Consider the following 14,861-nt stretch of genomic DNA (forward strand, 5'->3'; position numbering starts at 1 on the left):
GGTTAGGACCCCGAGGAGGCGCAGGAAGGGTCTGTTCACACCTGGCCTTTAATATCCGGAGAGTACCTGGATCTACTTTGACCGGATTGTGTTTACGCTTCTCCAGAGCATTCAGCCCCTTCATGGAGACGACTGCTCTCCTGCTTTTCCTTTGCCGTTACCATAGCAATAGTTTCCAGGTGGCATGCAGGCTTGTGTAATTACTGTATTGACCGTAGTAGTGCATACTGCAGAAATACTTCAATCCCAGGAAGGAAATTGCAGTCGGTACAGTTGTAACCGTTCATATAAGTGTAACCGAGCTTCACAAGGGTTCGCCTACCACACTTAATATTCACTGAAATGAGAAACGCACACAGACACCGTGGAGTGGAGAAAACACAGCAACTTTATCTCTCTCTTTTCTTTTCTCAATTTACTCTACAGCATTTTCAGCATTTAGATCTTTTTGCTGAGGATAAAACTGAAGGAAAGTCTGTAATTATTATTAGCAGGATTTATATATATATATAAATTAATATTTATATTTATATATATATATATATGTTCTGGTGAGGGGGAGAAAGAAGAAAAAGAAGAAAAAAACATGTTAACCTGTATATGAATTATATCAGTATTTTGCTTTGATTTGCACAAACAAAACAATTCTTTTTTTAATATTCTTCTATCCCGATGCTTTTTCCACTCTGGGCTTTTTTACAGGCACACATGATTTGTCAAACACTTTAAACGTCATGTTATATAATATCTTCAGTTTATCATTAAACCCTTCCTGTTGATACAATGTAGGTTCATCATCTTCTTTATGCATAATGTAGCCTCCAAATGTACATTTTACATCAGAATCACAGCAGCAGTATGCGGACCAGAAGTGAGTCGGCACGTTCACCTTGGTGTTCTTCAGAGTCAGATATTCTTTTCCGCTACTCGGCACGACCCCTGTTACCACATAAGCCTTCTTCTGTTTATTGGCCACACAGCCATTCAGAACCTGTCTCACTTTGTCCTCCACTTTACTGTACCAGAACTTGTTGAAGTCGCATCTCTGAGGAGCTGCGTTGGTGAGGGTGAAGGTGCTGTTTGAAGCGATGTCTGAGGGAGTGTGGCAGTGAGGGTACAGGTGACCTCTATCATACCTGGAGCCATCATAGTCTGAGTTGTAGGCCTGATTAATTATTTTCCTTGAGCCTTGCAAGTCCATTTCTTTTTTATCTCCAACGTTTTCCAGCTGTAGGAGCATTAAGAGAGCATCAATCCATTTCTTCTGAAATCAATACCAATACTAAACCAATCAAACCGTTGAATTCTAAACAGGATAGATTGAATTATTATTTATTATATTTATGACAATCTCATTATTAGAAATCTGTCATTTCTTACCTGAGGTTCGATCATCCATGTTATTTTAGGTCTGTCTACTTTACAGTCTGCTGTCCTCTGATACTGATAAGCAGAATACACTGGAATCTTCTCTGCGGTGTCGTACAGTGTAGCATAGTGATACTGATTCTTGTATCTCTGGCAGATCTGCTTGTAGCGACTTGATGAGGGCGATATCAAGGCTTTGCTGTTAATAGTAAAAACTGGTGGTTGACTGTCTACAAAGGACTCACTACAGTGTTTATTGAAGTCTTCCACCACCTCTCCCAGAGCTCCCATAGTGAGGAGCATCAGCACTGCAGCCACCAGCTTCATCTTCAGACAGAGGAAGAGACAAACGCTCCTCTGCAATGGTTCAGTCTACAGAGAGTGTCCTCACACAGACACAGGTGGAGATTATATACCCTCACAGTGGGATGGGTTCAGGCTCATCTGACCAAAATCAAACATCATGGATGATCTTCCTTTCCATGTAGACAGTGTTAGTCATGTGTGTGTTTGTCTTCTTTAACTGATTGAAATTCCCCTGAGGAGTGTCTGAGCTGCAGGTCCATGTTTGTCCCAGTAGCTGCTATTTTTCCATGCCTGTACAAAAAAGACCTGAAGCCTTTTTGGGCTGGATGAGGCCTTCAGAAAGAAGGGTGGAGATGCAGAGGAGTCTGGGAAGGGGGTTAAACTGATCTCAGAACAGTTAGAGATCAGCCGCTGTTCCACTGTCCACTAAATCATATACAAGAGGAACAGCTGACCAACATGACCAGATCAGACCGTCCTACAAGATCAGCCCAGCAGCAGAACCTCAGGATGAGTGAAGAAGACTCCAGCAGTCCTGAAATGATAAAAAGTCTTCAGAGGATCTACAGGGAGCTCTCGTCACAGTGGATCTCAAAGTGAGGTATCTACCAGCAGTAACCAAACAGGTTGAATCTTCATGGGAGGAGAGCAAGGAGGAAACACTTACTGTAAAATAGACATTAATTAAACCCACCAAGGAACAGCTTCGAAGAAGTGGAGTCAAAGAGTTCAAGTCAAACCCTGGATCCTAATCCTGTTCAGATGCTGTGGGGTGATCTGAAATGGGCTGTGCAGCAAAAACAATAACAACAAAAATAAAAAACATTAAATGTGTAGGTTTTCTGGACGGATCTGACTTTTAACCATAGTCCACATATTTTCGGGAGGGCTGAGGTCAGGACTTTGGGGAGGCCATTCCAAAAGCTTAGTATTAGCCTGCTTTATCCATTCTACAGTCACCTCGGATGTGTGTGTGGAGTCATTGTCCTGAGGAATGGATATATAGCATATATATTGTAGAACTGGCATATAAACATACTGCTGTTCTGATGAAAACTGTTAATGCTGGTTCCCCACTATCACTTTTCTCACCTCTTACCTGCATTACATTACAGACCTAAACACTTCTGAATGCACTGAACACCAGCTGTTTCTAGAGGAAGATCACAGTCCAGTGTTAAACAAAGTAGCAGCAAACTTATTATATATACTTTGTTCTGTACAAAGTTGAATGTGCTGACAACAAAATCACACAAAAATCATCAATGGAAATCAAATTTATTAACCAATGGAGGCCTGGATTTGGAGTCACACACAAAATGAAAGTGTAAAAACACACTACAGGCTGATCCACCTTTGATGTAATGTCTTTAAAACAAGTCAAAATGAGGCTCAGTATCATGTGTGGCCTCCACGTGCCTGTATGACCTCCCTACAACGGCTGGGCTCCTGATGAGGATCTCCTCCCAGACCTGGACTAAAGCATCCACCATTACTGACCCACTGCCAAACCAGTCATGCTGAAGGATGTTGCAGGCAGCAGATCGCTCTCCACGGCGTCTCCAGACTCCGTCACGTCTGTCACATGTGCTCAGTGTGAACCTGCTTTCATCTGTGAAGAGCACAGGGCGCCAGTCGCGAATTTGCCAATCCTGGTGTTCTCTGGCAAATGCCAAGTGTCCTGCACGGTGTTGGGCTGTGAGCACAACCCCCATCTGTGGACGTCGGGCCCCTCATACCATCCTCATGGAGTCGGTTTCAAACCGTTTGTGCAGACACTTGCACATTTGTGGCCTGCTGGAGGTCATTTTGCAGGGCTCTGTATATATCTATAAAAAACACCAATAATGGAAGTCACTGTAAAACTATTTCATTCCAAGTCATTTTGGAGCATTTCTATTGGTCGATTCATTATGAAGTATATGTTTATATATATATATATATATATATATATATATATATATATATATATAAAATTATATAATATTTATTATTAATATTAAATATAATAATTATATATATATATATATACATTATTTATTTACATATTTAAGAGTAATTTGCAATAACCTGCAATAATCTGTAAATAATATTGCTTTTGCTTTTTTAATTCTTATTTATATTGTGTATATAGTGTAAATTATTTATCTACATTTTTTGTATCTAAGTGTCTTGCTGTCCCTTTCTGCTGTGACACTGAGAATTTCCCCACTGTGGGACTAATAAAGGATTATCTTATCTTATCTAATCTATGCATACAGTGCCCTCCATAATTATTGGCACCCCTGGTTAAGATGTGTTCTTTAGCTTCTAATAAATTGAGTTTTTTTCTAAATAATATACGATCATGATGGAAAAAAGAGTAAAATCCAACCTTTAACTCAAGTGAATTTTAAGGGGAAAAAAAAATCACTGACTAAGAAATAATTATTCTTCATAAAATCACCTGTTCCACAATTATTGGCACCCCTAACATTTCTTAGGAAATAAATGTAATTAAAGTATTTCAGTAGTTTACGAAGTTGATCAGAGTATGTAGGAACATTTAATTAGTAATTCACAACTTCCTGTTTCCCTGGGGTATAAATATGACGTGACACAGGGGTCATTTCTCTTCAACATGGGAAAGACAAAGGAACATACCATTCAAGTAAGGCAGATGTGTGTTGACCTCCACAAGTCAGGCAATGGCTACAAAAAAATAGCCACTGACCTCCACCTGTCCATATCTACTGTCAGAGGAATTATTAAGAAGTTTAAAACAACTGGAACAGTGGTAAACAAGCCTGGACGAGGACACAAGTTTATTTAGCCACCACGCACAGTGAGGAGGAGGATAAGAGAAATAAAAAGCTCTCCAAAGCTCACTGTTACAGAATTACAACAAATGGCAGCTTCTTGGGGTCACAAAGTCAAGAAGGAAATAAAAAAGGAAACATAGAGTGTCCCAAAATCAAATACAGCTACTCAAACACTGCCAACACTTCTGTTTGACCAGGAAAGAGGAGATAGAGGAGATATCCGCAGTGAAGATATCCATCTGTTTGAGAGACGCAACAGGCACCAAATAAACCTTATGCACAGCAGGTCGATAAAGTCCTAGTCACACTTCCTACATCACCTGATAATAATAACACATCACAGTACCGTCAATAACACTGATATCTCACTGCTCGCTATCATAAAGACCCATAATGTATATATAATACTTTACATTGACAATTAGTGAGCATGATATAGATATTAAAATTCATAAGTGGGGAATACCTCTACACCTTTGACACCATAGTGGAGTGAGAGGTTTAAGGTGGAGAGAGCTGAGCCCCTTGCCTCATAGGCAGGGTCCAACTGGCCCAAGCCCACTGAGAAAACTTCAAGTCAAGTCAAGTCAAGTCAAATTTATTTGTATAGCGCTTTTTACAACTGTTGTCGTCACAAAGCAGCTTTACATAATTATTACTTAATAAAGAACAGAGACAGAGAAGAAAGAAGAAATAACATGAAGCGTCAAAGACCCCCGTGAGCAAGCCAACGGCGACAGTGGCAAGGAAAAACTCCCTCAGAGCTGGAGGAAGAAACCTTGGGAGGAACCAAGACTCACAAGGGGGACCCATCCTCCTCTGGCCAGACTGTTTTAAACATTAATGATAAAAGTTACCAAACCAGGTACAACAGAAAGTTAATAGTTGTGATATTAATAGTGTCAGACAGGCACGAGTCCATCTAGGTTTCAGCACGGCCACCAAACAGGCAGCAGCGGCTGGCGGGTGAGCCATGGGTGGTGGTGGGTTGGGGGGGGGGACCCGCTGGCTGGACTGGTAGGTGGCAGCTGGTTAGATGCAGGTAGAGGGGACCTCAGCGGGCAATCTTCCTGCAGATCGGGCTGGGTGGCCATTTACTCGGGGAAGGTAAAGAGAGAGAAGTTAGTTCTAAGAGGAATTTTATGGAGTGCAGAGAATGTTGATCATCAGCATCTGGGTATGTCTGTTGACTCCGGCAGGTCTGATTATCACAGCATAATTAAAAGGAGAGAGCCAGAAGGTAACACGGACACGGGCGTACCCTGAGAACACCAGCATCTATCTGCTCCACCGTCAACAAACCTGAGTGATCGCGTGTAAGCAGCGAGATGACAGCTCCAGCATCTCAGAGTACTACAATTCCCTGGGTCCGCGAACCCCTGGACCTGCAGCCCTTATCTAAGAAACATTAATTACCAAAAGCTAAACTAAACATATAAGTTTTCAGTTTAGATTTAAAGATTGAGACTGTGTCTGAGTCCCGAACATTATCTGGAAGGTTATTCCAGAGCTGGGGGGCTTTATAAGAAAAGGCTCTTCCCCCTGCTGAGGTTTTCTGAATTTTGGGAACACGTAAGAGGCCAGCACCCAGTCTTGATGGTTCGTAATATACTATAAGATCCTGCAGGTACTCAGGAGCGAGGCCATGTAGGGCTTTATATGTTAATAAAAGAATTTTGTATTCAATACGGAATTTAACTGGGAGCCAATGAAGTGCTGATAGAACTGGACTGATATGGTCAAATTTTCTAGTTTTAGTAAGGACCCTGGCTGCAGCATTTTGCACCAGCTGAAGTTTATTGAGGTTCCTGCTGGAACAACCTGACAGTAATGCATTACAGTAATCTAGCCTTGAGGTAATAAAAGCATGGACTAGCTTTTCTGCGTCTTGTAGTGATAAGGAGTTTCTTAGTTTGGAGATGTTCCTAAGCTGCATAAAGGCTGTTCTACTAATATTAGCTATATGTTGCTCAAATGATAAATCTGAGTCGAATGTGACGCCAAGATTTTTAGCTGCTAAACCAGGAATGATGGGAGAATCTGCCAAGTCTAACATTAAGTCTGATAGTTTATTTCTAGAGTCTTTTGGACCTAAAAGGAGAACTTCGGTTTTGTCACTGTTAAGGAGAAGGAAGTTATGTGACATCCAGAGTTTTATATCCTTTACACAGTCCTCCATTTTCTGTAATCTAAATTTATCGTCAGGTTTGGCTGATATATAGAGCTGTGTGTCATCTGCATAGAAGTGGAAATTAACGCCATGTCTGCTTATAACTGAGCCCAGTGGTAACATGTATAATGTAAATAATAGTGGTCCTAAAATTGAGCCTTGCGGAACTCCATATCTTACTTCTGGGTCTATAATTAGATAATACGCTAGGATCAAGATTTGGTTTTTTGATTAAAGGTTTTATAACTGCTATTTTAAAGGTTTGGGGTACATGCCCAAGGCTAAGGGATGAATTTACAATTGTTAGAAGAGGTCCGATTATAATTGGGAGAATTTCTTTTAGCAATTTAGAGGGAATCGGGTCGAGTGTACATGTTGTACAATTAGCTGAGGATATAATTTTTTCTAGTTCTGGCTGTGGAAGTGGGCAGAAGGCTTCCAGCCTTTGTTCTACAACTAAGTTTTGTTCTAAAGCAACTAAATCAGGTGACGGCCATGTTTGATTTAATAAGCAGGGTTGGATTTGTTGTCTAATATTTTCTATTTTATTATTAAAATAGTCCATAAAAACATGACTAGTTAAAGATGTTGGGATCTGGGGTTGAGTATCTGCCTGGCTTTTAGTGAGTTTAGAGATCTCATTAAAAAGAACTCTGGGATTGTTTTTGTTTTTCTCGATCAGCGAGGCCAGATACGCTGAGCGAGCTTTAATGAATGTCTTTCTATACTGACTAAGGCTGTCCTTCCACGCAGAGTGGAACACCTCTAGTTTGGTCGTCCGCCATTTACGCCCTAGTTTCCGCACTGTTTGTTTTAAGGTACGAGTTTGATCACTGTACCATGGTGCGAGCCTTTTCTGCCTCATCATTTTATTTTTGAACGGTGCTAAACTTCAAAACTTCAAAAACATCTGGAGATAGGGCTTACAGCGACACCAGCAGCCAAACACCACCTCTGGATCTACAAATGTGGAGTGCTTTCCTGACAACAGCGGACCCACCTGCTCCGAATCACTAAACACAAGGAGTTGAGCTGAGAGAGTAGCAGTGACTGCTGTGAGCTCCCACAGACTGCACAGACTGCACAGACTACACAGACTGAACAGACTACACAGACTGCACAGACTGCACAGACTACACAGACTGCACAGACTGCACAGACTACACAGACTACACAGACTGCACAGACTACACAGACTGAACAGACTACACAGACTACACAGACTGCACAGACTGCACAGACTACACAGACTGAACAGACTACACAGACTGCACAGACTGAACAGACTGCACAGACTGAACAGACTACACAGACTACACAGACTGCACAGACTGCACAGACTACACAGACTGCACAGACTACACAGACTGCACAGACTGCACAGACTGCACAGACTACACAGACTGAACAGACTACACAGACTGCACAGACTGAACAGACTACACAGACTGAACAGACTACACAGACTGCACAGACTGCACAGACTACACAGACTGAACAGACTACACAGACTGCACAGACTGCACAGACTACACAGACTGAACAGACTACACAGACTGAACAGACTGAACAGAGGGTGATGTGCGGAGGATGAGGACGGGGTGGGAAATATAACCATATAGAAATGTTAGCTTTACACAGCATCATTTATATCACATACTAATATTCTAAACTCTAAATGTAGGTAATGTGATATACACTGAGGAGGAGGAGCTACAGTCTCTCATTAGGGTGAATATTAATAAGGCTCTAAATGTAGGTATTGTGATATACACTGAGGACGCGGAGCTACAGTCTCTCATTAGGGTGAATATTAATAACGCTCTAAATGTAGGTATTGTGATATACACTGAGGAGGAGGAGCTACAGTCTCTCATTAGGGTGAATATTAATAACGCTCTAAATGTAGGTATTGTGATATACACTGAGGAGGAGGAGCTACAGTCTCTCATTAGGGTGAATATTAATAAGGCTCTAAATGTAGGTATTGTGATATACACTGAGGAGGAGGAGCTACAGTCTCTCATTAGGGTGAATAATAATAACTCTCTAAATGTAGATATTGTGATCTACACTGAGGAGGCGGAGCTACAGTCTCTCATTAGGGTGAATATTAATAACGCTCTAAATGTAGGTATTGTGATATACACTGAGGAGGAGGAGCTACAGTCTCTCATTAGGGTGAATATTAATAACGCTCTAAATGTAGGTATTGTGATATACACTGAGGAGGAGGAGCTACAGTCTCTCATTAGGGTGAATATTAATAACGCTCTAAATGTAGGTATTGTGATATACACTGAGGAGGAGGAGCTACAGTCTCTCATTAGGGTGAATATTAATAAGGCTCTAAATGTAGGTATTGTGATATACACTGAGGAGGAGGAGCTACAGTCTCTCATTAGGGTGAATAATAATAACTCTCTAAATGTAGATATTGTGATCTACACTGAGGAGGCGGAGCTACAGTCTCTCATTAGGGTGAATATTAATAACGCTCTAAATGTAGGTATTGTGATATACACTGAGGAGGAGGAGCTACAGTCTCTCATTAGGGTGAATAATAAGTAATAACGCTCTAAATGTAGGTATTGTGATATACACTGAGGAGGCGGAGCTACAGTCTCTCATTAGGGTGAATATTAATAAGGCTCTAAATGTAGGTATTGTGATATACACTGAGGAGGCGGAGCTACAGTCTCTCATTAGGGTGAATATTAATAATCCTAAATGTAGGTATTGTGATATACACTGAGGAGGAGGAGCTACAGTCTCTCATTAGGGTGAATATTAATAACGCTCTAACTGTAGGTATTGTGATATACACTGAGGAGGCGGAGCTACAGTTTCTCATTAGGGTGAATATTAATAACGCTCTAAATGTAGGTATTGTGATATACACTGAGGAGGCGGAGCTACAGTCTCTCATTAGGGTGAATATTAATAACGCTCTAAATGTAGGTATTGTGATATACATTGAGGAGGCGGTGCTACAGTTTCTCATTAGGGTGAATATTAATAACGCTCTAAATGTAGGTATTGTGATATACACTGAGGAGGCGGAGCTACAGTCTCTCATTAGGGTGAATATTAATAACGCTCTAAATGTAGGTATTGTGATATACATTGAGGAGGCGGTGCTACAGTTTCTCATTAGGGTGAATATTAATAATGATCTAAATGTAGGTATTGTGATATACACTGAGGAGGCGGAGCTACAGTCTCTCATTAGGGTGAATATTAATAACGCTCTAACTGTAGGTATTGTGATATACACTGAGGAGGCGGAGCTACAGTCTCTCATTAGGGTGAATATTAATAACGCTCTAACTGTAGGTATTGTGATATACACTGAGGAGGCGGAGCTACAGTCTCTCATTAGGGTGAATATTAATAACTCTAAATGTAGGTATTGTGATATACACTGAGGAGGAGGAGCTACAGTCTCTCATTAGGGTGAATATTAATAACGCTCTAAATGTAGGTATTGTGATATACACTGAGGAGGCGGAGCTACAGTCTCTCATTAGGGTGAATATTAATAACTCTAAATGTAGGTATTGTGATATACACTGAGGAGGAGGAGCTACAGTCTCTCATTAGGGTGAATATTAATAACGCTCTAACTGTAGGTATTGTGATATACACTGAGGAGGCGGAGCTACAGTCTCTCATTAGATATTGATATCAGGTATTGATGGTAGTGCAGTTCTTCAGCACTAGATGGCGGGGTTGGGCAGTTGGTGCTGGGCCGGGGATTTTTCCATCAGTATGTTATACAGACTGAACGTTAGCGAGAGCTGCTTACACATTGCTACACATGCTGGTTAGATGTTGTAATGTGTCTGCTGTTGTGAGAGAGTACGTGTGTGTGTGTGTGTGAGTGTGTGTGTGTGTGTGTGTGAGACACAGAGGAAGCCCACTGAGGAAAAGCCGAGAACAGCATGTTCCCATGCTGAGTCATGACATCATACCACAGGAATGACCGGAACTGAGGGAGACGGAGAGGGGGTGGGGGTGTAACTGAAAGAGAGGTCAGACCACTTTAAACTGGTTTCGAGAGAAAACAGCCTCGTGCTGGGTGTGTTGTTCCATACAGAACAGCAGAACAGGGACAGACTGCGGCATGTGTTGCCGTGGTGACAGAATTACACTTCAAAGAGTGGTTCACACACATGATAACATTTCTATTTAAAGCAGTATTATGGGAAAATTGGTATTTTTGCTCCTGGGCTCCCCCTACAGTTGTTGATTTCTGAAAATAAAGATCATGCTTTGAGCGCCCCCTCATGGACATCTGTACACATGCATTTCTGGACAGTGTGAGAGCTGCAGAAGCTTGATCTGAAGGTGGAGCAGCATGTGGGCTGAGGTGGTAGAGTAACACTACAGGATTCTACACTAACATGACTCTATGGGTTCTGCAGTTACAGAACTGATCCACTATATGTCCAAATGTTTGTGGACACCCCTTCTACTGAATGCATTCAGCTACTTCAAGTTGCACCCATTGCTGGCACAGATGTGCAAATGCACACACACAGCTTGTCTGTAGAGAAGAAGTACTGCCAACAGAATAGGACTCTCTGGAGCAGATCAACATCATGACCCTATTGGCACCATGCTGCCTAATGCCAGGCGTGGGCTAGAGGGGTATAAAGCCCCCCAGCATTGAGGAGCTGTGGAGCAGTGAAGGAACTGTGTTCTCTGGAGTGATGGTGGAGCCCTACTTTCCAATACATCCACAGTAAATCATCCAATCAAATCTAATCAATTCGTAGCTCATCACAGACACAGTCACACATGGTACAGCCTGGTCGCAAAACAATAAGAGAAATATAAAAATATTGTTATATTGTAAAAGTGTTTAAAGTACAAAGATCAAAGCAAAATATGTCAACTAATTATAACTATAATCAAGTGTAAATAATAAAGTGAGGTTCTATGCAGTGTCTGCCTGTAGTGTCAGACCTATGACCTCCTATATCACACCATCTAAACTGTGTGGAAATTTTAAATATGACTAGGACGGGGCTGTTCCACACCTTCCCACACACACTCTCACATCACAGACTGGCACAGGGGAAAGAAAAAACTGCCAAAATATTACGGGACCGCTGGGACTTTGCTGTGGTTTCCATGATGACAGGGTTGTGGGTTCGATTCCCAGGCTCGGCAAGCGGCCACTGTTGGGCCCTTGAGCAAGACCCTTTACCCTCTCTGCTCCCCGGGTGCTGGAGTTGGCTGTCCACCGCTCTGGGGGGGTGTGTGTACTCACTGCCCCTAGTTCACTAGTGTGTGTGTTCACTACCACAGATGGGTTAAATGCGGACGACACATTTCACTGTACAGTGACAAATACCTGCACCTTTACCAAACAGCTCCACCCACTCAGATCAGGTCAGTCTGACTCTTACCCCCAAATCACTCACACAAACGTTCCCAGACGTTTCTAGTGACTGATCTTACTGATAATACAGGTGCTAGTATTAGTGGCAGTAGCTCACGAATAATGCCAAGACCACACTGTACCACTGAGAAGTACCTGAAGATACATATCGATCAATCAATTAATCAATCAATCACTTATTTAATGATAAGTGAGGTGCCCAAGGTCTCAAAATGAGCCATAGATGAGATGAACTGGAAATCAAGGGTATTAAAAGAGCTGATCCTGCTTCCTGCTCCAGAGTAACTGTCTCTACTGTCCAGAGCAGAAGACTTTCTACTAGATTCTGGAGGGGGAGCATTGCTGTGAGGATTTGATTGCACTGACAAGAGCATTAGTGAAGTCAGGATGCTGGATGATGATCACCACCCCACCTAATCATCCCCAACTGACCCAAAAGTACTGGATGGAGCTCCACCCCCATCATTTCAGAGAACACAGTTCTTCCACTCAATTCCGCTCAATGCTGGGGGGCTTTATACCCCTCTAGTCCACGCCTGGCATTAGGCAGCATGGAGCCAATAGCATCATGTTGATCTGCTCCAGAGAGTCCTGTTCTATTGGCAGTTCTTCTTCTCTACAGGGACTAGACAAGCTGTGTGTGCATTTGCACATCTGTGTCAGCAATGGGAGCAGCTTAATACATAACTGATTTTGGACATACAGTTCTAGAACTGTCTGTTTTATGTCACAGAGCTCCTGCAGAGAACCGTTGTGACATCATTAAATGGCTAAATTCCCTCTTCAAAAGAAAGACGTCACAGTGTCCTCAGACCTTCTGACGGGAAGTCTAAAGCGCCACAGTGACTCAATCCTCAGGAATTTGGACACGTTCTCGCTGTTCTTCGGCTCCTTGCATCAGGAGGGTTTGTCCGAGCATGTCCGTGAGTGTGCAGGGAACAGAGTGTCCTAGTTAGAGGATTAGGGCTACAGGCCTCACTCATGATTATATAACATGCCTCAGCACACACACACCCATATGCACACACCCTATACACACACACACACACACACTCTGTTGCCACGGCTGGTCTGTTCTGACTCAGCGTGTTGTGTTTTCCATTCTCCGGCCTTCTGTTTTCCACTCTGGCTCACACTGACCGGACTGAAGAGTGCTCAGTCCCAACACTAGTCTAAGTTCTAAAGTCCAGTCAGAAGAAGGTGATTGGATATGGACCAGTGGACTGCAGGTTCATCCGCCTGGCCGTTTGTCCCGAGACTCATAGCTTGATCAGAAATGTAATTTTTATATTAGACAGTATTCATAAATGTTTAGGTCTAACCTGGAGCTGGAGATGATCTACAGACCTTCCTGCTGAACCCCAGGATTCTCAGCAGTGTTAGGGTTAGGTTTAGGATTAAGACCAGCGTAAGAGTAAGGTTTAGGTTATGGGTTGATGTCAAGGTTAAGAGTGTAAGAGTTAGGTTTGAGCTTTAGTTTGAGGTTAAAATTAGGTTTGGGTTTAGGACCGGGGTAAGATTTAGGTCGTGGACTGAGTTTGGTATGAGTTTAGGACCTGGATAAGTTGTAGGTTAAGGGTAAAATTAGAGGTTGGGTTTAGGATCATGGTAGGGGTCTTGTTAAGGTCTTGGGTTGAGGAACATTAGGATTAGGTTTAGGAGTAGGATAAAGGTTAAGTTTAGGCTTTGGGTTAAGGTTAGGATTAAGTATCATTACACTCACATCTGGTTGTAGTTTATGTAATCTTTATAGTACAACCCTCAGAAATGCTCAGTTTATGGTACAATGATCCAAATTCAGCAATATATCAGCAATAATCTCCTAAATCAATCAGGGAATAATAACAATACCACACACAGTGAACTTCCTCCTGAAGCAGCCGTGTTTATAATAATAATATACACTGATATAAACAAACTCTGAGACTGTAAACGTCCCACTTTCTTTCACTTTACACTACAGCCTAAACACACACACACACACACACACACACACACACACACACACACACTGCAGCCTCTCATTTACACTCTCACATCACTCCTAGAATACCTCTCCCACTCTTTATCCTGTTCAGGGGTTAATTGTGACTCTGTGAAACTGGTGTAGCTCTGGCCAGCGGGGGGAGCTGTGCACTCACTGCTCAACCCCAAACTCCACCCAGAAGGACAGCCATTGGCTCATGAGCTGATCAATGCTTTCTTTTTACTGGCTCACTGCCTAAACGTCTGCAGAACCGAACGATATGTAAATGAGGAGAGATTGGACCGATTGTGCGACGTAAAAAACGTTTGTTCATCTTTCGGTCTTTACGATCAGATAATCACCAGAACATTCCCATTCTTTAAATTTGCTCTGATAAAATTACTCTCATATTTGTTTTGTTAATTCATTATTTAAGGCCCCGTTTTTCTCTTATTTGCCTTTAAAATGATGCTCAAATAATTTTAATCTTAGAACTCTGTATGTATTTTCTGGCAGATACAGTGCAACCCCAATGCCCCAACTCATCCCAAAAGTACTGGATGGAGCTCCTCCACCATCATTCCAGAGAACACAGTTCTTCCACTGCTCCACAGCTCCTCAATGCTGGGGGGCTTTATACCCCTCTAGCCCTCGCCTGGCATTATTAGGCAGCATGGAGTCAATAGGGTCATGATGTTGATCTGCTCCAGAGAGTCCTATTCTATTGGCAGTACTTCTCTACAGCTGTGTGTGTGTGCATTGGCACGTGTTTCAACAGTGGGGACAATGTAAAGTAGCTGGATGCACTCATTAGAAGGGGTGTCCACAAACTTTTGGTGT

This window comes from Salminus brasiliensis, chromosome 2 (genome assembly GCF_030463535.1).
Source record: "Salminus brasiliensis chromosome 2, fSalBra1.hap2, whole genome shotgun sequence".
Taxonomy (NCBI): domain Eukaryota; kingdom Metazoa; phylum Chordata; class Actinopteri; order Characiformes; family Bryconidae; genus Salminus; species Salminus brasiliensis.